The following is a 26,274-nucleotide window of genomic DNA, read 5'->3' as shown; positions in this document are numbered from 1 at the left end:
GGGAAATACATGAGATGATCTCCGAGAGAGGGCACCCTGCTGTCTGCCCCTGCCAGAACTGATGCTGCATCCTGGGTCTGATCCTCCCCACAATATCCGACCACCACTCCAGCCTTCCCATCTAACCGCCCCCCCAACATCATCAACATACTCTGGCAACTAAAGGGTGAATCCTGGGTACAGCAGGAGTTTCCAAGGAAAAGCTACTCATGAGAGTTCATCAGGCTAATTATTTTGAGTCCCACACCTAGGTTCAGGGATGCCACTTCCAGATCCCTGTGGGATCATCATGATGGTCCTCCAGGACTTCAAGAGACCTAGTGTCCTAGACTCCAGCCCTGGAGAGCTCGGTATCCCAGCATCTGTGGACCCTTGCCTCCTGGCCCCAGCCCCCCAGCTGTGGCCCAGGACCTAACTATGGGGGGTAGAGGAGGAGGTATGTCTTCTGCGAGGGTGGGGCTGAAACACACAGATGGGTTAAGTGGGGAAAGAGGGTTTTGGGAGCAAGAACTGGGGTGGGTTAGGGCTGGAAGTCTGAGCTCAGGAGGGCCAGGATGTGACTCTGTCTGGGCTGGAGCTGAGGGTTAAAGGACTAATAACCATGACGATCTTAGTAACAGAAACACTTGGGTATCAGTGTTGACAGTGCATTAGGTCTCTGCATCATCACAGCCACCTAGTCACACAGGTCCTATGAGCTCCTGGGGGTCGGGTTCTCACTTGGTGCAGGGCACGCCGCATGGGAGCCTATTACAGATGAGATGTGTGGAATGGATCTCCCGCAGGCCTGTGGCTGAGGGAGATGGGGACCTGGGTTGATTCCTGGGGTTGAGGTTGAGTTCTGGGCCTGAGGGTCTGGAGGGGGAAGAATTCCCAGGGGCTGAGATTCAGTCTGAGTTTGGGTGAGAAGATAAAGAAAGATGAGGTCAGGTGTTGGGGGTTATGGCTGCAGTTGAGGTCTGGGTGTTGGAGCAACATCTAGGAGGAGCTGGGGACTTGGATGTGGCAGGGGGTCCAGGGTTGAGTTGCGGTGAGGTTAGGGGTCAAGGGTTGGTGGGGAAGAAAGTGGAGGCTCTTCTGTACCAAGAGAGATGTTGGGATTTCTTCCCTGCTGGTGATTGTTTCCACAAGCTGTATGAGGACCAGCTTAGCTGAGACACCCACAGCTGGCCCTTCACTCCCACTTCAAGTGCCTTATTCTTACAGCAAGCCCCTTAGTCCCCAAATCCCTCCTCCCAAGGCTGCTGGGGGAGAGGTGGCCATGTGCTGTAGAAATAAAGTCTGTGCTACTTCCCTGATGTTGTACTGGATCGTTGAAATTTGGGGGGCGTCAATAGGCATCCAGGAATTCGGCATTCCTCCCCTTCCCCCAGAAATCCAAGATGACAGCAGAGGGTAAAATCACGTTTATTTGTAGACACAGGCATGTCATGACCACTATACTGTGTCCACTGGGGAGGGGAGGGGGTGCAGAGACTGATTCCTAACACACACCCCCAACCCCAGGGACTCATTCCTGGATATATAGGTTGCTGGGGGCAGTAGGATCATCTGCTGGGCGTGTCTCCACTACCACAGGCCTTGGGAAGGAAGAGAAAAATCAATTTACTCATTCATTTGTTCATTCATTCATTCATTCATTCATACATTCACAAAGGAGACTACAGAGGGTGTGCCAGCACAATGCTGGGCTTCAGCAGTGCGTGAGCAGGCACGGCTCCTGCTCTAGGGGAGCTCAGTCTGGAGCAGCAGCCCAACATGAATCAGTGAATGACGTGAGTGCAAAGCAGCGTGAGGCACACACCCAGGAAACCTAGCCCAACGGGTCGGCCAACGTGCACCCCGAAGAATGGATGCTGGAGCCTGAAAGACGTTCAGGAGGGAACTTGGTGAAAGGGCAGGGAAGAGTGTTGTGAGCAGAGAGAACAGCCTGCACAAAGGCCTTGAGGTGGGAGGGGGCTTGACAGCAGAAATCATGGTTGTGTGGGCTGTGGCCAGGATTGGGTGTTGAACAGGTGGAGGGTGACACAGTCAGATCTGGATTTCAAAAGACCCCTGTGCCATGTCAAAAGTTCAAAGAAGTCTTTGAAGGGGCTCTCGATGGCTATAACTGGGAGAATTTGTGCCTCAAAATAATGATACTAATACATTACAACCCATAGAATAAAATGGAAACTATTGAGACTATGCTGGAAGAACACACCAGCACATGTATGCAAACATACATGGTGGAGAAGGGACAGCTCTTCCTTGCAGTAGAATGCTAACTAATACATTTAGAAGGAGTGATAAAAATAGAAAATCACCATTTATTAACCATCCTAATAGTAGACTCAGGCAAAAATCATCAATGGTAAAACTAGTGGGTGGAAGTCTGATGAGGAATAGCAAATTTATAAAGATCTCAACAAATCATCAGAAAAGATACTTATTAATATAAAGGGAAAAAGAGTAAATTTATAACAGGGAACTTGGTTGACTCCACCTTGTCCAAATAACCAAGGTAACGTTGCCTGTAATGGGACAAACTGACATCTGCTTCCTGATATGATGCACTGAGGAGGACACACCATCATTTCTGTGGTGTTCTTGCCCAAAACGCCTAACCTGGAAACCTCAAACAAAACTGAGGGACGTTTGGTGAAACAAATTTCCTGTATGCTTCACAAGTATCAAGGTCATGAAATACAAAGAAAAGTGTGAAGAATTGATTCGTGTTAAAGAATAAATAAACATGACTCCCAAATGCAACCCATTGTCCTAGGTAATGTCCTGGACCAGAAAAAAAAAAAAAGTATGATTTTTGGTTATAAAGAGCATCACTGGGACAACTGGTCAGACTTGAATGGGTGTGTGAATTAGAAGGCAGTGAGAGCTCAGTGTTAGTTTCTTGATTTTGACAGCTGTATGGTGGTTTGTAAGAGTATGTCCTTGCGTTGGTATAGGTAACATGTATTGAAGTATATAGGGATAAATGGGAATCAGTCATCATGTCTATAATTCATATGCAAGTAGAAAAATAACTAAACGTATATGAAAGAGAAAAAAAAGCAAATGTGGTTAAAAAATAAAATATGACGAATCTGGGTGAAGGGGATACAGAATTTTTAGTTTTATTTTTGTAACTTCTCTGAGAGAATAAATGTCATGTCAAAATAAAAAGCTAAATTAAAAATACAAAATGAAAATTCCCCCTCAGCTGCTGTGTTGGGGATTGGACTATAGGGGGCAGAGATGCTAGCAGGGAGACCAAGTGAGTGAATGTTCAGGCCAAAGATCCAGGCGGCTGGGGACATGTCAGGATGCCTTCTCTACATCCGAAGCCTCCCCCTTTCCAGTCCTCTCTCCCCTACCCCAAGCTCATACCTATGGGAGCCAAGCAGACGGAAGGTGAGGGTGGGGTCTCTGAGTTCCTGCAGCAGCTGGGGGAAAAGTTGCATGTGTCAGTGTCTAGAAGACTCCTCCCCTCTCCCTCAAAGAGAGCAGGGAGGTAGTCTCTGAAATCCTCAGGTCCAGAAATAATCAGTCTTGCTTACAACACGTATCCGCTGTGTGACCTCAAGCAAGTGACTTAATCTTTCTGCACCTCAGAATACCAACCTTTGACAACATAATACCTACCTGATAGGCGACCAAAAGGATTAAGTAAAATACAAAAGCATAAGGGCAATGTCTGACACATAGTGTTCTGTGAGCCAAGCACCATTTTTCATTCCATTTTCCAGAGGAGGAAAGTGAGGCACAGGAAGATTAGGTCATATGCCTAAGGTCATTGAGCTGGATTCCAACCCAGGCAGTCTGGTGCATGCTCTTAACCCACATATCTCTATAGTGATCCCATTTTATAGTTGGGAGACTGAGGCTCAGAGAGAAGCAAAGTCCATTACCCAAGGTCACACACTGGTCCTGCATGAGCCCTGGACCTAAGAGACACTGGGGGTAGAGAAGGGAGACCTGTCTGAACTGAGACTGGAGGAAGCTTCTCCAGGACTTCACACCCTGACTCAGTTCTCCCCATCCTTCTGATGAATGAGATGTTTGAAGGAGGGACTGGGTTGTGGGTGCTGGGATGCAGGAGCTTCCCTTGTCTGAGCCTAGAGCCCACACCTACACTCCATGCTTCCAGCAGGGTTGGAGCCAACCCCTGACCATAGCTGGGAGGAAATCAGTGCCTGTTACCCTTGGATTTCACTTAACCCTCCAACCAGGACCCCGGGCCCTACCGTCCTTGCACGTACCTGCGGCCTCCACTGCTTCAGTCATGGGGATCTCTGGAGTTCGAAGCCCCCGGACTGGGGCCCCCTCTGGAGTCACCAGCTTCAGAGACCCTCGAAGGAGATAGAGAGGGAGCTTTAAGAGCAGTAAGTGAGGCTTAGAAGGTTACCGAGGGACCAGACAATAAGTTCAGTGTGAAAAGCAAAGAGAGACGGGCAAGGACCGGAGTTAGAGTTTCTGAGAGTTACATGATGTGGGGGTCGGAAATCCGAGATCTAGGAATCGTGAGGGAGAGCCAGAAGGGTCCTTAGCGTCCATCAACACCATCACCTTGTCTTCCTCGACCTGAGTCACTTGTACTGGTCCCTTGGGCTCTGGTGGAGAGGCGGAAGTGCAAGGTCCAATTCCACCTCATTCCCCTATACTCTGCTAGGCATCCTCTGTATCCCCAGGCAAGCAGGCTAAACCCCACCCATCACAGAGTTCCTCACACCCTCCTTCTCCCCCTCCCCGTCATCCATCTCACCAGTTATATATACCCAACGTTCTCCAGTCCCCTCTTAGTTCAGCCCGCTTCCCAGTTACGCTTCTGGTTAAGCACCGCCCAGCTACCCAGACCCAACGCCGCTAACCTGATAAGCCGCACCCCTCCCAGGACCTGTCCCACTCACCTGCGCTCATCTCGCCCCGCCAGCAGGAGAGCGCGCCGAAGCGCACGGCGTGGAAGAACACCGACTTCGCCGGCTGCCCGGGGCTCACGCCGATGCACACGGCGGGCAGCTCGGAGCCTGGCCCGGTCAGCAGTGAGAACACCGGCAGAGGCGTGGGTAGCGGGAAGAGCACCTGCTGCGGGCCGCTCGGGAAGGGGCGGACTCAGAGGAGGTTTGGGGCGGGGCCTGTGAGGGGCGGGGCCTTGGAAGAGAGTCGGCCTGGGGCTCCCGAAGGATTTCCGGAGCCCTCAGTCTTGGGAGGTGCCACCTAGAAACTTGAGGGGCTGAGGCTTCAGAGGGCTTAGAAGTTGAGGGGTGTGGTCTCAGAGTGGGCGTGGCTTCCACTAGGGGGCGTGCCGCCTTGGTGACAGCAAGGCCGGGCTCCCAGTGGGCGTGGCCTCCAAGGCCCTAAGGTCTTAGAGGCTCCAAAACCTGAACAGGGTCTCCTAAGAGACCTGGCGGGGCACAGGGCCTGAAGAAGAATTAGGCCCGGGGCGAAGGGCGGGGCTTAAAGAACCGGAGGGCCTCAGAAGGAGGAGCCTCCAGGAGAGCAGGCTCTTGGGGAGATTGGGAAGAGACCTCGGGTGGAAGCCCGACTTCAAAGAGCTCTCAGCAGAAGAGTGGAAGGCCCCCGCCACAGAACCTGACAAAGTCCCCAGTGCTTACAGGCCCCCTATCCGGACCAGCAGGAACTTGTTCACGGGCTGCTACCACTGAAGCAGGACCACGGATGTCTCCAATGCCCCACACAGGAACGGGCCCCCGGAGCTAGCGCCCTCCGCTGTGGAGGTGGGGAAGGATGGGTTAGGGTCAATCCTGTCTCCCCTGCCCCGCGCCCCCAAAGGCCACACATCTTTCCCCGGGCTCTGGACACCCTGCCTTAAATCGCAACCCTCTTCAGTGGCTAAAGTCCAAGTCATGCCCCTGGCCCCGCTCCCCTCTGAATATCCAGGAGATTCTCTCTCACCCACATAGCACGCCTGGCAACCTTTGGTATCCTGGATCTTAGTGGAGACCATGTTCTTCCTGCAGAACAAGGTAGGCGTGAGTCGGGGTGGGGGTGGGGGTAGGGGCAGGAATCAGATAGTAGAGGGTTCTGTGGTTCCACTGGGGTCTCCTGCCTTGCTAGGAGCCGGTCGGGACTGATGTGAGCACTGGGGCTTCCTGCTCTGGCCTCTTTCCTTTCCAGGAGGACCAGGATGCTATGAGAAGACAGGTGGGGGGACTTTCGTGCAGGGTGTGTGTATTTAGGGGAAGCAGGAATTTATAGGGCAATGCACACTCCCAGCTTTCCCCATCCCTTCCCTGGGCCCCATCCCTTTGAAATGCCCAAGTCTTTAAATCTCAAGCACGTGTATTTCTTCGCTTCCCACTTAACATATATTAAATGCCCACGGGAGGCCAGGCAGTTTGCTTGGCTCTGGTGAACAATGGTGCCTAAAATAAGTATGTTCCTAACCCTAGTGGTGCCTGTCGTCACATGAGAAACTATGGACACTTAACCAGTCAGCTGAAGTTACACATATTACAAAATTTTAAGAAGAAACATACCTAGAGATTCTGTAAAAGTTTCTCATCCCACATGTGATATTAATGAGCTCACAAATCCTATCTGGCTTGGTGTTTCCTCACAAATGAGAAATTCTTTACACAAAGCGTTTGTAAAACAATGACACAAAATTTTAACCTACAGCTCACTCACTCTAGTTAATAAAATCTGGGATAAGTTCTGTCATATGACCATCAAAGAAATGTAAAGACTAACTCATTGTAGGAATACCTCAAAACTGACTTGAGAGGTGGCAGTATTGTGAGCCCCATTTTACAGATGGGGAAACAGAGGTTTGGGAATCAAAAGTCTCTTGCCCAAAGTCCTAAATCTAAAACGTGGCTAGGATTTGAATTGTGGGCTCTGTGGAAGGGGATCCTAAGTGTTTTTTTCCAGCTGTGCCCAGCTAGCTCCCACCCCCTGACACTTGACTCCTTAAGTTCTGAACCCCCCACTCCAACCCATCCCTACCAACCCACAGCCAGACCTGAGAGAGACATGAGGACATTGTTGATGGAGTACACCCAGGTAGTCCGGCTAGAAAGAGCTGCAGAGCAAGGAGGAGACAGCTCCTGTAAGACCCCAGCAAATCCCAATTCCAGCCTCCGACCCTTGGCTCACCCGCGGAGCTGCCTGGCCCTCACCATCTCCAGCGTGGCCTCCTGATCATTTCGGTTCAGAATGAAAATGCCTTCCTCAGCTCCCAGGAGTAAGTGCTGGTCTTGGGGAACAGATATGAAGAAGCTGGGACCTGCCTCATCATCGAGGACCTCCCAGGCCCCCTCATCTGACCCCAAACACGGGTACTCTGTTCCCAGCCCTGACCCTCAATTCTCTACTTGCCTCCAACACTGACATTTCCAGTCCCTGTTTTCCCAAATCTGAACTCAAACCCTGACCTGTCCCCTGGAGCCGGTCTCATTCTCCCCAGCCTCTGACCTCCCCCTTTCTGCTGGTTCTTCCATCTCTGACTCACAAATCCTGACCCTCTGTCTCCTCAATTCTGACCTCAACACTAAACATGCCTCCTGTAATAGCCCTCTAAATTCTATCCCCCCTTCTCACCAGTCTGCTCCCTAAATGCTACTCCTATCTCAACACTGATCCTCAAATTCAGATGCCCTGACGTATAGCTTTTTCTGTCCAGTGTGACAGAAAGTAAATTCTAATACTGTTTCCTTAACATTTACCCTTCACTGACTTTGTCTCCACATCTTTGATCCCCAAATACTTTCCCTTTCGGCTACATTCTAATCCCTAAAACTCCTGACCCCAAAATGCTGATCTTCGCCTCTCTGCCACTAACCTCCAACTGAGGTAAATGGGGTCCATCTGTCCCTAGGCTTGTACTCCAAACGCTGGCCTTTCTTCCTTATCTGACACTCCTGGCCTCCAAACTCTAATTTTTCTGGTTTTCACTCTCAAATTCATCTTCACTCTACCCATCTTTGATCCTTAAACCCCAACTGTCACCCCTGGCTCTGCCCACAACACAGCTCGGCCACTCCAACCCCATTAAGACCCTCCCCTTGTCCCTGCATCTGCACCTCCATTAAGGACCCTCCCCATCCCCATCACATTCTCTGAGACTCTCCTGAATGCTCACATTTGTTGGAGGGGTGTGTCGAAGCCGCCGTGTTGTGGATCCGGAGAGGGCAGCCATTGAACAACTTTACAAGAAGGGCACAACCCTGGGGGGGCCATAGGGGCAGAGCAGCAGCCCATCCAGCAGAAGAGAGGAGGGGACAGGAAGGTGCCCTGGTTAAGACTCTGGAGAGCCAAGGTTCATATCCTGCCTCTGCCTCCTCAAAGGTTTATGACCTTCGAAAGCTACTTACCCCGCTGTGCCTCAGTTTCCCCATTTTGAAATGGGGGACAGTGTCTAACTCTGTGCTATCTATCTCCATCTCTGAAGGCATATATCATGTAAAGACATGAGGTCAGTGTCTGGCACAGAGGAGTTGCTCAACAAATGTCACCTGTCATCATTATTAGTCTTCGGCCCCGCAACCCCAACCAGGCATTCCCAGCCCCGATCAGCGGTGTGAGTCCTCAGCACAGCTGGCCTCACCTTTCTCTTCATCTTTTCCTCCTTGGGGGACAACAGCCCGGGCTGGTCATGTTCCCGAGGGCTGGGTTCCACAGTGAAGTTTCTGAGATGGGGTGGGGAAAATCAGCCCCGAAATCACCCTCCCGACCTGCCCTACCCCCACCTATGCCCACCTCTTACCCCAGCCTGCCTTGGTACCTGAGTGAGCGGTTAGGTAGGGGCTTCAGGTGGCTGGGAGTGGCCAAAGTAGGGGGGTGCGTGGGTGAGGCCCACTGGCACAGCGGACCACTACCCCTGGGCTCAGCTGCCCCTCATCCGCAGTCCCCCCAGGACCCTCGTCAGATGGAGAACGGATCTTGGTTTTGGAAACAGAGAGGGAGGGTGGGGAAATACATGAGATGATCTCTGAGAGAGGGCACCCTGCAGTCTGCCTCTGCCAGATCTGATGCTGCATCTTGGGTCTGACCCTCCCCACAATATCCGACCACCACTCCAGACTTCCCCTCTAACCGCCCCCCCCAAGAACATCAACAAACTCCGGCAACTAAAGGGTGAATGCTGGGTACAGAAGGAGTTTCCGAGGACCAGCTACTGATGAGTGTTCATCAGGCTAAATATTTTGAGTCCCACCCCTAGGTTCAGGGATGCCCCTTCCACATCCCAGTGGGATCATCATCCTGGTCGTCCCACACTTCAAGGGAACTAGTGTCCTAGACTCCAGTCCTGGAGAGCTTGGTATCCCACCATCTGTGGACCCTGGCCTCCTGGCCCCCAGCCCACCAGCTTTTGCCCAGAACCTTACCTTGGGGAGTAGAGGAGGAGGTATGTCTTCTGCGAGGGTGGGGCTGAAACACACAGATGGGTTAAGTGGGGGAGGAGGGTGTTGGGAGCAAGGACTCGGGTGGGTTAGGGCTGGAAGTCAGCTCAGGAGGGCCAGGATGTGACTCTTTCTGGGCTGGAGCTGAGGGTTAAAGGACTAATAACCATGACGAAGTTAGTAACAGAAACACTTGGGTATCAGTGTTGACAGTGCATTAGGTCTCTGCATCATCACAGCCACCTAGTAACACAGGTCCTATGAGCTCCTGGGGGTCGGATTCTCACTTGGTGCTGGGCACGCCGCATGGGAGCCTATTACAGATGAGATGTGTGGAATGGATCTCCCCCAGGCCTGGGTCTGAGGGAGATGGGGGCCTGGGTTGACTCCTAGGTTTGAGGTTGAGTTCTGGGACTGAGGGTCTGGAGGGGGCAGAATTCCCAGGGGCTGAGGTTCAGTGTGAGTTTGGGTGAGAAGATAAAGAAAGATGAGGTCAGGGGTTGGGGGTTATGGCTGAAGTTGAGGTCTGGGTGTTGGAGCAACATCTAGGAGGAGCTGGGGACTGGGATGTGGCAGGGGCGCCAGGGTTGAGTTGCGGTGAGGTTAGGGGTCAAGGGTTGGTGGGGAGGAACGTGGTGGCTGGTCTCTACCAAGAGAGATGTTGGGATTTCTTCCCTGCTGGTGATTGTTTCCGCACGCAGTATGAGGACCAGCTTAGCTGAGACACCCACAGCTGGCCCTTCACTCCCACTTCAAATGCCTTATGCTTAGAGCAAGCCCCTTAGTCCCCAAATCCCTCCTCCCAAGGCCGCTGGGGGAGAGGTGACCATGTGCTGTAGAAATAATGTCTGTGCTGCATCCCTGATGTTGTACTGGATCATTGAATTTGGAGGCGGGGTCAGTAGGCATCCAGGAATTCGGCACTCCTCCCCTCACCACAGAAAACCAAGATGACAGCAGAGGCTAAAATCACGTTTATTGGGAGACACAGGCATGTCATGACCACTATATTGTGTCCACTGGGGAGGGGAGGGGGTGCAGAGACTGATTCCTAACACCCACTCCGAAACCCAGTGACTCATTCCTGGATATAGAGGCTGCTGGGGGCAGTAGATCATCTGCTGGGCGTGTCTCCACTACCACAGGCCTGGGGAAGGAAGAGAAAAATCTGTTTACTCATTCATTTGTTAATTCATTCATTCATTCATTCATACATACATTCACAAAGAGTCTTCAGATGGTGTGCCAGCACAATGCTGGGCTTCAGCAGTGCGAGAGCAGGCAGGGCTCCTGCTGTCGAGGAGCTCAGTCTGGAGCAGCAGCCCGACATGAATCAGTGAATGACATGAGTGCTGGGTACTAGGATGTGGCAGGGGCTCCAGGGTTGAGTTGGGGTGAGGTTAGGGGTTAAGGGCTGGTGGGGAGGAGAGTGGGGGCTGGTCTGGGAGGGTCAGGGTTAGGGTGAAGGTAGGTGTGGGTACTGAGTGTCCAGCCAGGGGTCACGGCTGAGTGGTGGAAGGAAAGCAGGGGCTGAGGTTGGGGTCATGGATGGTGGGGCTGGGTGGGGTCTGAGGCGCTCTCTCACATGTCCACGTTGTCGTAGTCATCTTCGGACTCTGACAGGTTCCTCCTGAGGAGGGACAGGCATGAGCCTCGGGCGGTCCCCACACCTATCCCAGCCCCCCTCCCACGCTGAGGGTCCCTGACCTAGGACTGCTGCTCTTGAAGCCTCCAGGGGGTTGTAAGCGAGCCTGTGGGATAGGAAAGGGTCAGCAGTGGCCCAGGGGTAGGGGAGGGCGGCGGGGCAGTGGGGAGGCATCTCACCTTGTCAGCTGTGTGTCTGGACTACATGCCTCTGAGCATCATGAACTCTATGTGCCGCCATGGGGGTTGGGGTGGGGTGGTATGCAGGTGACACACAGTGAGCTGGGATCATGGATTCGGGAATAGAAAAAATAGAATGGGGTGGGGTGTGGTCTGCAGCCAGGATCTTAGGACTGGAGCTTTCCCGTCAGGGGAGGGATCTTGGTTTACAGGGGTCTCATTTTGGGGTCAAGATTTGTTATCAGGCGATGGGGGCTCAACATGGTTATACAGTGTTTGTTTTTAGATTCCACTTGGGTATCTGGGATCAGAACAAGGTTTCTGAGGTCTCTGGGAGTCCTGGTGGTTATAGGAAGTCTTATGGGGTCCGTGTGCAGAGCGGAGAGGTAGGGGTCTCTAGAATCATTTTGTAGATGAGGTTCTCTGGGGCCTCTTGTGGGATCAGATGGTAATGGGGGGCCTCTGAGAGTCTGTTTAGAAGCGAGGAGGGTCTCTGGGGCCTCTGGCAATCTGATGAGGGGGTTACAAGGGTCTCCAAATCTTAAGGATTCTCTACTGAAGACAGCAGTCTGCAACTGGGATCCCCACAGAGCTGGATCGTTGGGTGGATCGTATCCGCCGAGCGATGGCGGGGGGTAGCTGGGCAGAGCAGCAGCCGCGTCTGGCCCACCGTCCTCCAGCAGCCCAGTCTGGAGCCCTCGGCTCTCCCGTAACCTCTGTGCCCCCAGCTCTGTGCCAAGCCCCCCATGCTCCCTGGATTTTCTCCTTCTAAGAGAGGCAACAAGGGGACACCCCAGGCAGGGGAGCAGCCTGAGCAAAGGTGGGGACCGTCCAGTACTTTTGTCATCCAAGCAAGGCCCACTCACCTCAGGCTCCTCATCTTCAATCTCGCCAACAGCTGCCCCCTTCCCTGGGTTCCTCAGTTTGTCAAGAAGCTCTAGGATCAGGCCTCTGTTTAGCCCGGGCTGGGACACCAGTCAGTGCTGGGGGTGGGAGGAGGAGGCGGTCAGCAGACAGAGGGCTGGGCTGCAGGAAGAGGGCTGGCACAGGGGCTTGAGAACCCATCTAAGGGAATCTGGCGGTGAAGGTGCCAATAGAGGAAGAAGGCGGGGAAGTCTGGGCAGCTGCCACCTGGGGGATTCTGAGGTGTCTGAAGGGATCAGACGAATTTAGAGAAGTTGGAGAATTCCAGAGGTGTCTCGGGTGTCCCCTGGAATTCCAGAGAACCCCCAGGAATGGGTCCTGAAGCCGTTGGCAACTTGTGAGGTTTTAGAACTCAGCATATCTTGGGGGAAAGTTCTGGGGTACAATTTGGAGGGTCTTGGAAGGCGGAGCCCTGGGGATTTCAGAGGGAGCAGGGACTTTGAAAGGGCCATAGGCGTTCTGTGGAATAAAATCATCAGTGTTCTAGGGAGCCGAGGGTGTCCCTGGGGGGTTCTCACAGGGGGTGAGTTTGGGAAGGCTGCTCAGGGAGGGGAGGTTTACACTGAGCATCTAGGTGGCGCCAGGTCGTTTCTTGGTGCTCTTGGTGAGGGTGACTTTGACGAAGATGTGGAAGGCAGCCGACCTTGGGAAGAAAAAGGCAAGTACTGGGGGAGGGTACAGTTCAAGTGTTAGAGCGCATGCTTAGCATGCAGGAGGCCCTAGGTTCAACCCCCTCCTCTAAAAGTAAATAAATAAATAAATAAATAACCCCCCCAAAAGGCAAGATCTGGGATGAGGGGACCAGAGAACCTCCCATCAGACCATCAGCCCTGACTCTGCCCTCTCTCTCCCGCCTTCCCATGACTCTCTCCTAATATTTGCCTTTTTCCTTTAGCCGAGGAGGCTGATAGCCACTCTTGGTCATGAGGAAGAGAACTCTAGAAAGCAAGGACAGAACATGGGATTCAGACTTCCCAGTGGAGGTCAGATCTCACGATGTGAGGGACCCCTGATGGCACTGAGGTCAGCAGAGAGCAGTGAGGGACAGGAGGAGAATGAGGGGTAGGTTTTAAGATGCACAGGACGCCACTTCCAGGGGATGCTGCTCATCATGTTACAGAGTTCCAGAAGGCTCGGGGGAGCCTCAAGACAGGACTCCCTGCACTGGGGGCTCCTGGTGTGGACTGGAGAAAATGCTTTCTGGGTTGAGGTCCTCGTGTTGGCCTCGAAGGGAGAGGGATCCCCTGTAGGGGGGTCTTGATGTGGGGAAGCAGGCGGGGGGTGGTGTTCAGGGTCAGAGTCGAGTGGGATCTCTGGGACCAGGTGGACCTGCCACATGTGCCTACCAGAGAGGGTGAACGTCCAAGAGGGGTGTCTGTAGCTCGGCTAATTCAATGGCTGTGATGCCCAGTGACCAGATGTCACAGCTCGTTGTATCCCCCCTTCAGGGCCATGGCCGCCACTTCCGGAGCCATCCTAGGGGCAGAGACCCTCAGAGAGCCAGGGGTGACATGATGAAGGGGAGGGGAGACTCCTAGGTAGGGGGTGGGGGGACAGGAGAGAGACAGGGAGCGAGCCGGAGAATGGGACACAGAGAGAGTTGGATGCAGACACAAAGAGGCAGAGAGACAGAAATAAATACGGAGAGAGGTAAAGACAGAGAGTCAGAGATAGACTAGAAAACATAGACAGAGAGAGGCAAAGAGACAGGGAGAGCCACAGACTGAAACAGACAGAAAAGACAGCCACGGATAGGTATGGAGAGACAGAGATCAGGATCAAAATCAACACAAACACTGAGAAAAACACGTGGAGGGGAGACATGCACAGAAAGACCTAGGGAAATGGAAAACTCAAGGGAGAGCCACAGAGTACACAGAACGCTCAACAGAGAAAGGCAGAGGCAGGGCAAAAGGCAGGATGGAGATTGCCAGAGATCCATGGTGGGGAAAGCCGCTGCCCACCACCACCAACCCCGCACCACCCCTGGCTGCCAGCCAGGCACCCCTCACCAGTAGGGTGTCCCAATGGATCAGAGGCGTCGAGCCAGTGTGGCCCAGATCTGGGCCGATATACAAAAGTCAGCTGGAGGCAGAGGGAGAGACATACTGACCTAGGGTCCCTGTCCCCTCTGGCTCCCAGCCAGTCCCCCTCCCCACCCCCACCAGCCACACTCACCCAGTCTGACCTCCCCAGGGTCGTTGATGGGGATGTTGGCTCCCTGGGGAAGAGAGGGGGGATCAGAGGCTGTCAGAGACACCCCTCCCTACTGCCAGCCCAACTCTGCCTCTGCTCCCTGGTCACACACCGCCTGAGCCCTCCAAATACCACTGCCATCTACCAGAGGCCCCAACCCACCAAGGCTACTTTTCTGCCCCCAGATCACCTTGATGTCCCAGTGTATCTTCTTCTGTGAGTGTAGATAGGCCAGTCCATGGGGAGGAGGCTGGAGAGGGGGGCTGTGAGTGTTCTGGGAGTGTGAGCAGGGCCCTGCCCCCACCCAAAGCCACCAAGCATCGCCTCCCCCACCCAAACCCACCAAGCATCGCCTCACCTGGAGCACCTCCCGGCAGACATAGCTGATCTGGAGCTCTGACAGGGGGCCTGTGACTGCAAAGGTCACCCCGGCATGGTGTCAGATGGGGACCAGGAAACCTGGCCCCAGGAGCCCCTGGCTGCCACTCACACCACGTACCACATGGGGAGGGGGTAACATGAGGGGACAAGGAATGGTCAGCAAAAGAGAGAGGCAGCGATACAGGGAACCAGAAGCCAGAGGGAGATAGATTCATTCAACCGACTACACATTTACTTTGTGCCAGGTGCCGTGGTAGGCAATGGGGACACAGCTGTGGACATAGAGACAGAGATCCCCACCCTCGTGGAGAGAATATTCCAGTGGGGGATACGGACAGTAGACAAGAGAAATAGGACAAAGAAACAGTATGTGAGATGCGAATAAATAGAAAAAACAAAAGCAAGAAAAGACAACAGGAATTACGTGTAGGAAGTGGTATGACGTTTCATACTGGGTGATCAGCGAAGGCAACTCTGAGAAGGTGACGGGGTTGAGGATGGGAGCATTCCCACTCAACGTGAACAAGATGAGCAAGTGCAAAGGCCCGGAGGTAGGAAAGTGCCTGGTGGGCCTGGAAAGTGGCAAAGTGGGTGGAGTGGAGAGAAGGTGGGTCAGCCTGGGGTGGTTGTGTGCGTCAGACTCGAGTGCTGTGATGTGAAATTTGGGCTTATTGTTGGAGGGAAATGGAAGGCTTGGGAGGGCTCTGAGCAGGAGGTGATGTGACTTTGTTAAAATGAGGAAAGTCAGAGGGAGACAGAGACAGGGAGAGATAATCAGAAACAGATCCAAACTGAAGCAGACAAAGAGCGAGCTGGGCAGAGACCAAGAAGTGGCAAAACAGACACATTGAGAAACAGAGATTCAGAGGGGACAATATAGACACAGAAAGAGAGGGCACAGAGCAGGTCTAACAGCTGGTGATGAGAGTCAGTTCCCCTCTGTGGGCCTCAGATTCCCCGCCTAGGACTTCCTAATGAATTCCTTCCTTTCCTGAGCTTTGTGGAGACAGGGAGATGGTCAGAGACAGAGGTGCACATCAGAAATCCAGAAGTGACCATCACCTTGTCTTCCTCGACCTGAGTCACTTGTACTGGTCCCTTGGGCTCTGGTGGAGAGGCGGAAGTGCAAGGTCCAATTCCACCTCATTCCCCTATACTCTGCTAGGCATCCTCTGTATCCCCAGGCAAGCAGGCTAAACCCCACCCATCACAGAGTTCCTCACACCCTCCTTCTCCCCCTCCCCGTCATCCATCTCACCAGTTATATATACCCAACGTTCTCCAGTCCCCTCTTAGTTCAGCCCGCTTCCCAGTTACGCTTCAGGCTAAGCACCGCCCAGCTACCCAGACCCAACGCCGCTAACCTGATAAGCCGCACCCCTCCCAGGACCTGTCCCACTCACCTGCGCTCATCTCGCCCCGCCAGCAGGAGAGCGCGCCGAAGCGCACGGCGTGGAAGAACACCGACTTCGCCGGCTGCCCGGGGCTCACGCCGATGCACACGGCGGGCAGCTCGGAGCCTGGCCCGGTCAGCAGTGAGAACACCGGCAGAGGCGTGGGTAGCGGGAAGAGCACCTGCTGCGGGCCGCTCGGGAAGGGGCGGACTCAGAGGAGGTTTGGGGCGGGGCCTGTGAGGGGCGGGGCCTTGGAAGAGAGTCGGCCTGGGGCTCCCGAAGGATTTCCGGAGCCCTCAGTCTTGGGAGGTGCCACCTAGAAACTTGAGGGGCTGAGGCTTCAGAGGGCTTAGAAGTTGAGGGGTGTGGTCTCAGAGTGGGCGTGGCTTCCACTAGGGGGCGTGCCGCCTTGGTGACAGCAAGGCCGGGCCCCCCAGGGGGCGTGGCCTCCGAGGCACCAAAGTCTTAGAGGCTCCAAGAACCTGAATAGGGTCTCCTAAGAGACCTGGCGGGGCACAGGGCCTGAAGAAGAATTAGGCCCGGGGCGAAGGGCGGGGCTTAAAGAACCGGAGGGCCTCAGAAGGAGGAGCCTCCAGGAGAGCAGGCTCTTGGGGAGATTGGGAAGAGACCTCGGGTGGAAGCCCGACTTCAAAGAGCTCTCAGCAGAAGAGTGGAAGGCCCCCGCCACAGAACCTGACAAAGTCCCCAGTGCTTACAGGCCCCCCACCCGGACCAGCAGGAACTTGTTCACGGGCTGCTACCACTGAAGCAGGACCACGGATGTCTCCAATGCCCCACACAGGAACGGGCCCCGGGAGCTAGCGCCCTCCGCTGTGGAGGTGGGGAAGGATGGGTTAGGGTCAATCCTGTCTCCCCTGCCCCGCGCCCCCAAAGGCCACACATCTTTTCCTGGGCTCTGGACACCCTGCCTTAAATCGCAACCCTCTTTAGTGGCTAAAGTCCAAGTCATTCCCCTGGCCCCGCTCCCCTCTGCATATCCAGGAGATTCTCTCTCACCCACCCAGCACGCCTGGCAACATTTGGTATCCTGGAACTTAGTGGAGACCATGTTCTTCCTGCAGAGCAAGGTAGGCGTGAGTCGGGGTGGGGGTGGGGGTTGGGGTTGGGGGCAGGAATCAGGTATTAGAGGGTTCTGTGGTTCCACTGGGGTCTCGTACCTTCCTAGGAGCCGGTGGGGACTGATGTGAGGAGTGGGGCTTCCTGCTCTGGCCTCTTTCCGTTCCAGCAGGCCCAGGATGCTATGAGAAGACAGGTGGAGGGACTTTCGTGCAGGGTGTGTGTATTTAGGGGAAGCAGGAATTTATAGGGCAATGCACACTCCCAGCTTTCCCCATCCCTTCCCTGGGCCCCATCCCTTTGAAATGCCCAACGCCTTAAATCTCAAGCACCTGTATTTCTTCGCTTCTCACTTATCATATTTTAAATGCCCACGGGAGGCCAGGCATTGTGCTTGGCTCTGGTGAACAATGGTGCCTAAAATAAGTATGTTCCTAACCCTAGTGGTGCCTGTAGTCACATGAGAAACTATGGACACTTAACCAGTCAGCTGAAGTTACACATATTACAAAAGTTTAAGAAGAAACATACCTAGAGATTCTGTAAAAGTTTCTCATCCCACATGTGATATTAATGAGCTCACAAATCCTATCTGGCTTGGTGTTTCCTCACAAATGAGAAATTCTTTACACAAAGCGTTTCTAAAACAATGACACAATATTTTAACCTACAGCTCACTCACTCTAGTTAATAAAATGTGGGATAAGGTTTGTCATATGACCATCAAAGAAATGTAAAGACTAACTCACTGTAGGAATGACCTCAAAACTGACTTGAGACGTGGCAGTATTGTGAGCCCCATTTTACAGATGGGGAAACAGAGGCTTGGGAAGCCAAAGTCTCTTGCCCCAAGTCCTACATTGAAAACGTGGCTGGGATTTGAATTGTGGGCTCTGTGGAAGGGGATCCTAAGTGTTTTTTTCAGCTGTGCCCAGCTAGCTCCCACACCCTGACCATTGACTCCTTAAGTTCTGACCCCCCCAACCCAACCCATCCCTACCAACCCACAGCCAGACCTGAGAGAGACATGAGGACATGGTTGATGGAGAACACCCAGGTAGTCGAGCTAGAAGAGAGCTGCAGACGATGGAGGAGACAGCTCCTGTAAGACTCCAGCACCTCCCAATTCCAGCCTCCCACCCTAGGCTCACCCGCGGTGCCGCCTGGCCGTCACCATCTCCAGCGTGGCCTCCAGATCATTTCGGTTCCGAATGAAAATGCCTTCCTCAGCTCCCAGGAGTAAGTGCTGGTCTTGGGGAACAGATATGAAGATGCTGGGACCTGCCTCATCATCGAGGACCTCCCAGGCCCCCTCATCTGACCCCAAACACGGGTACTCTGTTCCCAGCCCTGACCCTCAATTCTCTACTTGCCTCCAACACTGACATTTCCAGTCCCTGTTTTCCCAATTCTGACCTCAAACCCTGACCTGTTCCCTGGAGCCGGTCTCATTCTCCCCAGCCTCTGACCTCCCACGTTCTGCTGGTTCTTCCATCTCTGACCCACAAATCCTGACCCTCTGTCTCCTCAATTCTGACCTCAACACTAAACATGCCTCCCGTAATAGCCCTCTAAATTCTATCCCCCCTTCTCACCAGTTTGCTCCCTAAATGCTACTCCTATCTCAACACTGATCCTCAAATTCAGATGCCCTGACGTATAGCTTTTTCTTTCCAGTGTGACAGAAAGTAAATTCTTATACTGTTTCCTTAACGTTTACCTTTCACTGACCTTGTCTCCACATCTTTGATCCCCAAATACTTTCCCTTTCGGCTACATTCTAATCCCTAAAACTCCTGACCCCAAAATGCTGATCTTCGCCTCTCTGCCACTAACGTCCAACTGAGGTAAATGGGGTCCATCTGTTCCTAGGCTTGTACTCCAAACGCTGGCCTTTCTGCCTTATCTGACACTCCTGGCCTCCAAACTCTAATTTTTCTGGTTTTCACTCTCAAACTCACCTTCACTCTACCCATCTTTGATCCTTAAACCCCAACTGTCACCCCTGGCTCTGCCCCCAACACAGCTCGGCCACTCCAACCCCATTAAGACCCTCCCCTTGTCCCTGCATCTCCACCTCCATTAAGGACCCTCCCCATCCCCATCACATTCTCTGAGAATCTCCTGAATGCTCACCTTGGGTGGAGGGGTGTGTCGAGGCCGCCGTGCTGTGGATCCAGAGAGGGCAGCCATTGAACAACTTTACGAGAAGGGCACATCCCTGGGTGGGCCATAGGGGCAGGGCAGCAGCCCATCCAGCAGAAGAGAGGAGGGGATAGGAAGTTGCCGTGGTTAAGACTCTGGAGTGCAAGGTTCAAATCCTGCCTCTGCCTCTTCAAAGGTTTATGACCTTTGAAATCTACTTACCCCACTGTGCCTCAGTTTCCCCCATTTTAAATGGGGGACAATATCTATCTCTGTGCTATCTATCTCCATCTGTGAAGGTATACACCATGTAAAGACATGAGGTCAGTGTCTGGCACAGAGGAGTTGCTCAAGAAATGTCACCTGTCATCATTATTAGTCTTCGGCCCCGCAACCCCAACCAGGCATCCCCAGCCCCGATCAGAGGTGTGAGTCCTCAGCACAGCTGGCCTCACCTTTCTCTTCATGTATTCCTCTTTGGGGGGCAACAGAGGGGGCTGGTCATGTTCCCGAGGGCTGGGTTCCACAGTGAAGTTTCTGAGATGGGGTGGGGAAAATCAGCCCCGAAATCACCCTCCCGACCTGCCCTACCCCCACCTATGCCCACCTCTTACCCCAGCCTGCCTTGGTACCTGAGTGAGCGGTTAGGTAGGGGCTTCAGGTGGCTGGGAGTGGCCAAATTAGGGGGGTGCGAGGGTGAGGCCCACTGGCACAGCGGACCACTACCCCTGGGCTCAGCTGCCCCTCATCCGCAGTCCCCCCAGGACCCTCGTCAGATGGAGAACGGATCTTGGTTTTGGAAACAGAGAGGGAGGGTGGGGAAATACATGAGATGATCTCTGAGAGAGGGAACCCTGCTGTCTGCCTCTGCCAGATCTGATGCTGCATCTTGGGTCTGACCCTCCCCACAATATCCGACCACCACTCCAGACTTCCCCTCTAACCGCCCCCCCCAAGAACATCAACAAACTCCGGCAACTAAAGGGTGAATGCTGGGTACAGAAGGAGTTTCCGAGGACCAGCTACTGATGAGTGTTCATCAGGCTAAATATTTTGAGTCCCACCCCTAGGTTCAGGGATGCCCCTTCCACATCCCAGTGGGATCATCATCCTGGTCATCCCACACTTCAAGGGAACTAGTGTCCTAGACTCCAGCCCTGGAGAGCTTGGTATCCCACCATCTGTGGACCCTGGCCTCCTGGCCCCCAGCCCACCAGCTTTTGCCCAGAACCTTACCTTGGGGAGTAGAGGAGGAGGTATGTCTTCTGCGAGGGTGGGGCTGAAACACACAGATGGGTTAAGTGGGGGAGGAGGGTGTTGGGAGCAAGGACTCGGGTGGGTTAGGGCTGGAAGTCAGCTCAGGAGGGCCAGGATGTGACTCTTTCTGGGCTGGAGCTGAGGGTTAAAGGACTAATAACCATGACGAAGTTAGTAACAGAAACACTTGGGTATCAGTGTTGACAGTGCATTAGGTCTCTGCATCATCACAGCCACCTAGTAACACAGGTCCTATGAGCTCCTGGGGGTCGGATTCTCACTTGGTGCTGGGCACGCCGCATGGGAGCCTATTACAGATGAGATGTGTGGAATGGATCTCCCCCAGGCCTGGGTCTGAGGGAGATGGGGGCCTGGGTTGACTCCTAGGTTTGAGGTTGAGTTCTGGGACTGAGGGTCTGGAGGGGGCAGAATTCCCAGGGGCTGAGGTTCAGTGTGAGTTTGGGTGAGAAGATAAAGAAAGATGAGGTCAGGGGTTGGGGGTTATGGCTGCAGTTGAGGTCTGGGTGTTGGAGCAACATCTAGGAGGAGCTGGGGACTGGGATGTGGCAGGGGCTCCAGGGTTGAGTTGCGGTGAGGTTAGGGGTCAAGGGTTGGTGGGGAGGAACGTGGTGGCTGGTCTCTACCAAGAGAGATGTTGGGATTTCTTCCCTGCTGGTGACTTTTTCCCGCACGCAGTATGAGGACCAGCTTAGCTGAGACACCCACAGCTGGCCCTTCACTCCCACTTCAAATGCCTTATGCTTAGAGCAAGCCCCTTAGTCCCCAAATCCCTCCTCCCAAGGCCGCTGGGGGAGAGGTGACCATGTGCTGTAGAAATAATGTCTGTGCTGCATCCCTGACGTTGTACTGGATCGTTGAATTTGGAGGGGGTCAGTAGGCATCCAGGAATTCGGCCCTCCTCCCCTCACCACAGAAATCCAAGATGACCACAGAGGCTAAAATCACGTTTATTGGGAGACACAGGCATGTGATGACCACTATATTGTGTCCACTGGGGAGGGGAGGGGGTGCAGAGACTGATTCCTAACACCCACTCCGAAACCCAGGGACCCATTCCTGGATAGAGAGGTTGCTGGGGGCAGTAGATCATCTGCTGGGCGTGTCTCCACTACCACAGGCCTGGGGAAGGAAGAGAAAAATCTGTTTACTCATTCATTTGTTCATTCATTCATTCATTCATTCATACATACATTCACAAAGAGTCTACAGAGGGTGTGCCAGCACAATGCTGGGCTTCAGCAGTGCGAGAGCAGGCAGGGCTCCTGCTGTCGAGGAGGTCAGTCTGGAGCAGCAGCAGGGCTCCTGCTGTCGAGGAGCTCAGTCTGGAGCAGCAGCACGACATGAATCAGTGAATGACGTGAGTGCTGGGTACTAGGATGTGGCAGGGGCTCCAGGGTTGAGTTGGGGTGAGGTTAGGGGTGAAGGGTTGGTGGGGAGGAGAGTGGGGGCTGGTGTGGGAGGGTCAGGGTTAGGGTGAACTTAGGAGTGGGTACTGAGTGTCCAGCCAGGGGTCACGGCTGAGTGGTGGAAGGAAAGCAGGGGCTGAGGTTGGGGTCATGGATGGTGGGGCTGGGTGGGGTCTGAGGCGCTCTCTCACATGTCCACGTTGTCGTAGTCATCTTCGGACTCTGACAGGTTCCTCCTGAGGAGGGACAGGCATGAGCCTCGGGCGGTCCCCACACATATCCCATCCCCCCTCCCACGCTGAGGGTCCCTGACCTAGGACTGCTGCTCTTGAAGCCTCCAGGGGGTTGTAAGCGAGCCTGTGGGATAGGAAAGAGTCAGCAGTAGCCCAGGGGGAGGGGAGGGCGGCGGGGCAGTGGTTAGGCATCTCATCTTGTCAGCTGTGTGTCTGGACTACATGCCTCTGAGCATCATGAACTCTATGTCCCGCCATGGGGGTTGGGGTGGGGTGGTATGCAGGTGACACACAGTGAGCTGGGAACATGGATTCGTAAATAGAAAGAATAGAATGGGGTGGGGTGTGGTCTGCAGCCAGGATATTAGGACTGAAGCTTTCCCGTCAGGGGAGGGATCTTGTTTTACAGGGGTCTCATTTTGGGGTCAAGATTTGTGATCAGGCGATGGGGGCTCAACATGGTTATAGAGTGTTTGTTTTTAGATTCCACTTGGGTATCTGGGATCAGAACAAGGTTTCTGAGGTCTCTGGGAGTCCTGGTGGTTATAGGAAATCTTATGGGGTCCGTGTGCAGAGCGGAGAGGTAGGGGTCTCTAGAATCATTTTGTAGATGAGGTTCTCTGGGGCCTCTTGTGTGATCAGATGGTAATGGGGGGCCTCTGAGGGTCTGTTTAGAAGCGAGGAGTGTCTCTGGGGCCTCTGGCAATCTGATGAGGGGGTTACAAGGGTCTCCAAATCTTAAGGATTCTCTACTGATGACAGCAGTCTGCAACTGGGATCCCCACAGAGCTGGATCGTTGGGTGGATCGTATCCGCCGAGCGATGGCGGGAGTAGCTGGGCAGAGCAGCAGCCGCGTCTGGCCCACCGTCCTCAAGCAGCCCAGTCTGGAGCCCTGGGCTCTCCCGTAACCTCTGTGCCCCCAGCTCTGTGAAAAGCCCCCCATGGTCCCTGGCTTTTCTCCTTCTAAGAGAGGCAACAAAGGACAAGCCAGGCAGGGGAGCAGCCTGAGCAAAGGTGGGGACCATCCAGTACTTTTGTCATCCAAACAAGGCCCACTCACCTCAGGCTCCTCATCTTCAATCTCGCCAACAGCTGCCCTCTTCCCTGGGTTCCTCAGTTTGTCAAGAAGCTCTAGGATCAGGGCTCTGTTTAGCCCGGGCTGGGACACCAGTCAGTGCTGCGGGTGGGAGGAGGAGGCGGTCAGCAGACAGAGGGCTGGGCTGCAGGGAGAGGGCTGGCACAGGGGCTTGAGAACCCATCTAAGGGAATCTGGCGGTGAAGGTGCCAATAGAGGAAGAAGGCAGGGAAGTCTGGGCAGCTGCCACCTGGGGGATTCTGAGGTGTCTGTAGGGATCAGACGAATTTAGAGAAGTTGGAGAATTCCAGAGGTGTCTCGGGTGTCCCCTGGAATTCCAGAGAACCCCCAGGAATGGGTCCTGAAGCCGTTGGCAACTTGTGAGGTTTTAGAACTCAGCATATCTTGGGGGAAAGTTCTGGGGTACAATTTGGAGGGTCTTGGAAGGCGGAGCCCTGGGGATTTCAGAGGGAGCAGGGACTTTGAAAGGGCCATAGTCGTTCTGTGGAATAAAATCATCAGTGTTCTAGGGAGCCGAGGGAGGCCCTGGGGGGTTCTCACAGGGGGTGAGTTTGGGAAGGCTGCTCAGGGAGGGGAGGTTTACACTGAGCATCTTGGTGGCGCCAGGTCGTTTCTTGGCACTCTTGGTGAGGGTGACTTTGACGAAGATGTGGAAGGCAGCCGACCTTGGGAAGAAAAAGGCAAGTACTGGGGGAGGGTACAGTTCAAGTGTTAGAGCGCATGCTTAGCATGCAGGAAGCCCTAGGTTCAACCCCCTCCTCTAAAAGTAAATAAATAAATAAATAACCCCCCCAAAAGGCAAGTTCTGGGCTGAGGGGACCAGAGACCCTCCCATCAGACCATCAGCCCTGACTCTGCCCTCTCTCTCCCGCCTTCCCATGACTCTCTCCTATCATTTGCCTTTTTCCTTTAGCCGAGGAGGCTGATAGCCACTCTTGGTCATGAGGAAGAGAACTGTAGAAAGCAAGGACAGAACATGGGATTCAGACTTCTCTGTGGAGGTCAGATCTCACGATGTGAGGGACCCCCGATGGCACTGAGGTCAGCAGAGAGCAGTGAGGGACAGGAGGAGAATGAGGGGTAGGTTTTACGATGCACAGGACGCCACTTCCAGGGGATGCTGCTCATCATGTTACAGAGTTCCAGAGGGCTCGGGGGAGCCTCAAGACAGGACTCCCTGCACTGGGGGCTCCTGGTGTGGACTGGAGAAAATGCTTTCTGGGTTGAGGTCCTCGGGTTGGGCTCGAAGGGAGAGGGATCCCCTGTAGGTGGGTCTTGATGTGGGGAAGCAGGCGGGGGGTGGTGTTCAGGGTCAGAGTCGAGTGGGATCTCTGGGACCAGGTGGACCTGCCACATCTGCCTACCAGAGAGGGTGAACGACCAAGAGGGGTGTCTATAGCTCGGCTAATTCAATGGCTGTGATGCCCAGTGCCCAGATGTCACAGCTCGTTGTATCCCCCCTTCAGGGCCATGGCCGCCACTTCCGGAGCCATCCTAGGGGCAGAGACCCTCAGAGAGCCAGGGGTGACATGATGAAGGGGAGGGGAGACTCCTAGGTTGGGGGTGGGGGGACAGGAGAGAGACAGGGAGCGAGCCGGAGAATGGGACACAGAGAGAGTTGGATGCGGACACATAAAGAGGCAGAGAGACAGAAATAACGACGGAGATAGGTAAAGACAGAGTGTCAGAGATAGACTAGAAAACATAGACAGAGAGAGGCGAAGAGACAGGGAGAGCCACAGACTGAAACAGACAGAAAAGACAGCCATGGACAGATATGAAGAGACAGAGATCAGGATCAAAATCAACAAAAACACTGGGAAAAGAACATGGAGGGGAGACATGCACAGATAGACCTAGGGAAATGGAAAACTCAAGGGAGAGCCACAGAGTACACAGATCGCTCAACAGAGAATTGCAGAGGCAGGACAAAAATGCAGGATGGAGATTGCCAGAGATCCATGGTGGGGAAAGCCGCTGCCCACCACCACCAACCCCGCACCACCCCTGGCTGCCAGCCAGGCACCCCTCACCAGTAGGGTGTCCGAATGAAAGAGAGGAGTCGAGCCAGTGTGGCCCCGATCTGGGCCGATATACCAAAGTCAGCTGGAGGCAGAGGGAGAGACATACTGACCTACGGTCCCTGTCACCTCTGGCTCCCAGCCAGTCCCCCTCCCCACCCCCACCAGCCACACTCACCCAGTCTGACCTCCCCAGGGTCGTTGATGGGGATGTTGGCTCCCTGGGGAAGAGAGGGGGGATCAGAGGCTGTCAGAGACACCCCTCCCTACTGCCAGCCCAACTCTGCCTCTGCTCCCTGGTCACACACCGCCTGAGCCCTCCAAATACCACTACCATCTCCCAGAGGCCCCCAACCACCAAGGCTACTTTTCTGCCCCCAGATCACCTTGATGTCCTGGTGTATCTTCTTCTGTGAGTGTAGATATGCCAGTCCCTGGGGAGGAGGGTGGAGAGGGGGCTGTGAGTGTTCTGGGGGTGTGAGCAGGGCCCTGCCCCCACACAAACCCACCAACCATCTCCTCCCCCCACCCAAACCCACCAAGCATCGCCTCACCTGGAGCACTTCCCGGCAGACATAGCTGATCTGGAGCTCTGACAGGCGGCCTGTGACTGCAAGGTTCACACCGGCAGGGTGTCAGATGGGGACCAGGAAACCTGGCCCCAGGAGCCCCTGGCTGCCACCCACACCACGTACCACATGGGGAGGGGGTAACATGAGGTGACAAGGAATGGTCAGCAAAAGAGAGAGGCAGCGATACAGGGAACCAGAGGCCAGAGGGAGATAGATTCATTCAACCGACTACACATTTACTGTGTGCCAGGTGCCGTGGTAGGCAATGGGGACACAGCTGTGGACATAGAGACAGAGATCCCCACCCTCGTGGAGAGAATATTCCAGTGGGGGATACGGACAGTAGACAAGAGAAATAGGAGAAGAAACAGTATGTGAGATGCGA

General features: G+C 54.1%; 2 pseudogenes; both read right to left on the bottom strand.

Moving 5' to 3' along the window:
• Nucleotides 1-1,437: 1,437 nt before the first annotated feature.
• LOC135320965 (mitogen-activated protein kinase kinase kinase kinase 1-like) lies at nt 1,438-14,805 on the bottom strand (annotated as a pseudogene).
• An 84-nt stretch (nt 14,806-14,889) lies between these two features.
• LOC135320964 (mitogen-activated protein kinase kinase kinase kinase 1-like) lies at nt 14,890-26,033 on the bottom strand (annotated as a pseudogene).
• Between the last annotated feature and the right edge of the window lie 241 nt (nt 26,034-26,274).

This window comes from Camelus dromedarius, unplaced genomic scaffold (genome assembly GCF_036321535.1).
Source record: "Camelus dromedarius isolate mCamDro1 unplaced genomic scaffold, mCamDro1.pat HAP1_SCAFFOLD_45, whole genome shotgun sequence".
Classification (NCBI taxonomy): domain Eukaryota; kingdom Metazoa; phylum Chordata; class Mammalia; order Artiodactyla; family Camelidae; genus Camelus; species Camelus dromedarius.
The sequence above is the reverse complement of the archived record's forward strand: the minus strand, read 5'-3'. Positions and strand labels throughout refer to the sequence as shown.